This window comes from Cardiocondyla obscurior, linkage group LG01, assembly GCF_019399895.1.
Source record: "Cardiocondyla obscurior isolate alpha-2009 linkage group LG01, Cobs3.1, whole genome shotgun sequence".
Classification (NCBI taxonomy): Eukaryota; Metazoa; Arthropoda; class Insecta; order Hymenoptera; family Formicidae; genus Cardiocondyla; species Cardiocondyla obscurior.
Genome location: NC_091864.1, coordinates 4013337 through 4017334, shown reverse-complemented (window position 1 = coordinate 4017334; position 3998 = coordinate 4013337). Strand labels below are relative to the sequence as shown.

The following is a 3998-nucleotide window of genomic DNA, read 5'->3' as shown; positions in this document are numbered from 1 at the left end:
TCTCCTCGAAGACATGTCATAGTGTGCAGATATGATGATCTGTGGCAAGCTGATATCGTCGAGATGCGTCCTTACACACGTGTCAACAAAGGCTACCACTATATTCTCACCGTTATCGATGTGTTGAGCAAACATGAATGGGCCATTCCGTTAAAGACGAAGAGTGGTAGCGAAGTTGCTAAGGCGATTGCGAAGATATTTACAGATTACAACAGATGTCCAAAAAATTTACAGACTGACAAAGGAAAAAAATTCTACAACGCAAATATGCAGAAGCTCATAAAAGAACATCAAGAGACACGGTAGTGCCTCACGCCAAGTATAAGCGCAGCGAGGCACTATCGTGCCTCTATTACGCGAGACGACGTTTTGAGAAATCCGTAGATTACCGGATCTCAATAACGGCTCAACCAATCGCTTTCTTAATAGGCATATTGTATAGATTATGGTCGACTTATATAATAAAAGTCTTTTTATTATTTCGCTGCGTGGTCTATAAATAAAGATATCGCGATGTTAATTTTGGTTACAAGTATAAAATTATTAAGATACTCCGTCGTCATTTTTACGTCTCGAAAAATGTCCCTTTCGTTTTCGCGTCGCTAGATGGTGCGGATTGATTTATCGATTATCGACTCTGTTGATTGACGTGTGAGTTTGACGTGTGAGGTTAGTGATCCGCAGTGATCCGTTAATTAAGGTAAGTGTGACTAATATTATTTTAAAGATTTGGAATCTCGGTAAACACGAAGCTAAACTACATACTCGCGCTATGGCAACGTACGAGATGATTAATGATTTTGCCGAAGTCATTGAGGCTAGATGTAATTTGGATTGCCATTGTGTCTCGATCACCGTTGCCATGGCAAATCTTATGCCTAGTTCAGTTTTATATGTTTGGGATATTGAGAGTGATCAAATTCATGAAATGGATTTCGGAGAGTCGGATGACATTGCCGATGATGACTCTAAGTTGTGAGTAAATAAGTTGAAAAAGTTTGACGCGATTGCAGATCGAATCATAAATGAAAGTAAATCAAAGCTGTACAAGTAGTGATTACTTTAGTAATCAATAACTGAATGATTACGCTTACTTCGCCTTATAATCATAATCGATAATTATGCCTTTTTTTTTATTACAAATAATTGTAATCGTAATTGTAGCGACTACTTTTTTTTACAGTTCTGGAATAAATCATATTTTCTACTAATCGATTGCATATCGAATGTAATTTATGATTTTCAGTAATGTAACGTTAACGTATATTAATACGCAAAGATAATAATACTTTGGCATTTTCAGAGCTGCACAGTGCAAAGGAAGATTAATTACGGCGCATTGCTGAGATGTGGAAGAACCCAGATTATTAGTATGTCGAGCTCAACGATTAGAAAGTCATGATTCTAAAATCTTTATTAAAGAAAATGATCAGGTAATATCTACTAATTTGTTTATAGTTACATTTTGAATTTATCTGTACATATATTCTATAGTGACTACATTTAATAAGTAATTTTTTTTTTAGCAGATTGCACAAGCTTCTGTAGTATTAGTATCATTATTCGTGACATCAGATCATGGCATTGTCATACAGGACGTGAAACCAATCGCTGACGAGAATTGCCGATTGCTAGGTGTACATTCACCACATATTGTTATTTTAAATTCGGAAAAAAGCGTGGATAAAAGTAGCAAGATAGTGCAGTTATTAATGAGAGACTTCGAAGAACTCGGTGAATGTGACTGTTACCAGAAAAGCAGTAATGGACTTTAGTTTTCATATTAGCGTGGCGAATATGGAAGAAGCTTTTAAAGCTATTAAATCTATAAAGAATGAGGCTGTCTGGAAAAGTTTGGCTAAAATGTGTGTGAAAACGAAGCAGTTGAACATGGCTCTTCTTTGCCTCGGTCATATGAAACAGACTAATGCCGCACGTGTTTTACGTGAAGCAATGAAAGATGATACATTAAATTTGGAAGCACAAGTAGGAATTTTAGCCGTCGAACTTGGTTTACATGTAATGTGTAGTCACGAAAACAATCGGAGATTATTCACGATACTTGATATTAAAATTAGAGGAAAGATTAAGACCGTATAACGTTTTTTATTAAATTGCAGACCGATGCTGAACGTCTATTCCGGGAAGCAAAACGTCTCGATTTACTTGGACGGCTGTACGAGGCGCGAAATAAATTCAAGGAGGCGATTCAATAAGGTAATAATGAAAACAAAATCCGTGAAAAAAAAGCTATTACAATTACGCTCGTGCATTGGAGCAGCAAGGTAAAGTAGCGGAGGCTATTGATATGTATACGAAAGCCGATTGTCACCGGTTTGAAGTTCCCAGAATGCTTTTAATGAGACCTCGAGAGTTACTCACATATCTGAACAGTTCAGAAGAATCGTAAGTTACATCATTTAATAATACTAATCAAATATGTCGATCAAAAAATCGTTATAATACAAAGTGTTTCTTTTACTGTAAAATATTTTATATAATACGATTGATGTTGTCATAGGGAAATTAAAAATTGGCACGCTCAATATACTGAGTCAACCGGTGATATGGAGACTGCTCTACATCTTTACGAGCAAGCGAAGGATACTCTGTCAATGACGAGACTGCTCTGCTACTTCGGAAGAGACGTATGTGAATTGAAGTATGTGAATTAGTAACTAGAACAAATCACGTCGCAGCAGCATATCATCTAGCTGCACATTACGAATCGAAAAATAACGTGATGCAAGCAATTAATTTTTATACGGTCGCCAAAGCTTATACCAATGCGATACGTTTATGTAAGGTAAAACGTTTAATTTTTTTAAAAAACTGATTCTTTATATCTTGTTTAATTATCCCATTTCGATTTACTTGACAAGAGTTTTTACGATTTTGTTATTCGCAGGAACATTTTATGCGGGAAGAATTGTGGCCACTAGCTATACTGGCGTCACGGCACTCACAGACAGACGTTGCTAAATTTTACGAAGACAATAATCAACCAGATCGCGCAGTACTGCTGTATCATAAAGCCGGTCTCTTACACAAAGCCTTGGACGTCGCATTCAGAACACAGCAATACAGTGATAATTATTAGTTTTATTTATTTACATTTATGATTAGTTAGTAAAAATACAAGTTTTGGTTATGGACCGTGGCGCTGGCGCCGTGGCCACGTCCACGACCACGTCCGCGACCGCGACCACGGCCCCGGCCCCTATTTCTTCCTCCTTTATGCCAACGTGGTGCTGTAAATAAAAATGAAATAAAATAAAATATTAAAATATTATTAAAAAATAAAATAAAATATTAATTATTAATATGATGTTAATTTTTGTTGTTACTTACGTTTCTTCACCATCTCTTCTAGTTCTTTTATTCTTTTCAGTAATTCTTCTTTCGTTGGCTCGGCCGGTGCGGGCTCTTCGAGCACCGCGTGATGTCCGGTTTCGTCACGCCTTATGACAATTAATTTTGGCTCCGATCTACGAGGATGAGCCGTCTCCTTCAGATGAAGACGCGGCTGCTGTTGTGCAGCCGTCTTCTTGGGACGAGGAGGGGGCTGCTGTTGGGCAGCCGTCTCCTTGTCGCAAGGAGACGGCTGACGCTCATTTTCGATTTCCATGATACTGAAAAATTAAAAAATATATATATGTGTGTGTGTGTGTATATGTGTGTATGTATGTGTATTAATTATTAAGTTGTAATTTACTTACTTGTCGAATATGTCGTCGTTTATGTCCATGTTTCTTATGAGCGCCATATTGCGTTATGTGGATTTGGAGGGAAGGATAAAAGCCGATCGCGATTTTAGTACGAGTTTTCAATAATTGCGTTAAAATGCGTTTGTAGTTTAGTAATTACGGTGAGTTTCGTAACGTATATTTACATAGTTTGTGACTACTGGCTGTCACTACAATGAGAGTGAAGTATTGTTCGTGTTTTTTGTGAGTTGTGAGATAGATTTGGGTTTAAGATTGTTCGTCGTGCAAGGA

General features: G+C 37.1%; 1 pseudogene; it reads left to right on the top strand.

Annotated features, from left to right (window-relative positions):
• Positions 1-772: 772 nt before the first annotated feature.
• Positions 773-3081, top strand: LOC139108564 (intraflagellar transport protein 140 homolog; annotated as a pseudogene).
• The last annotated feature ends 917 nt before the right edge of the window (positions 3082-3998 follow it).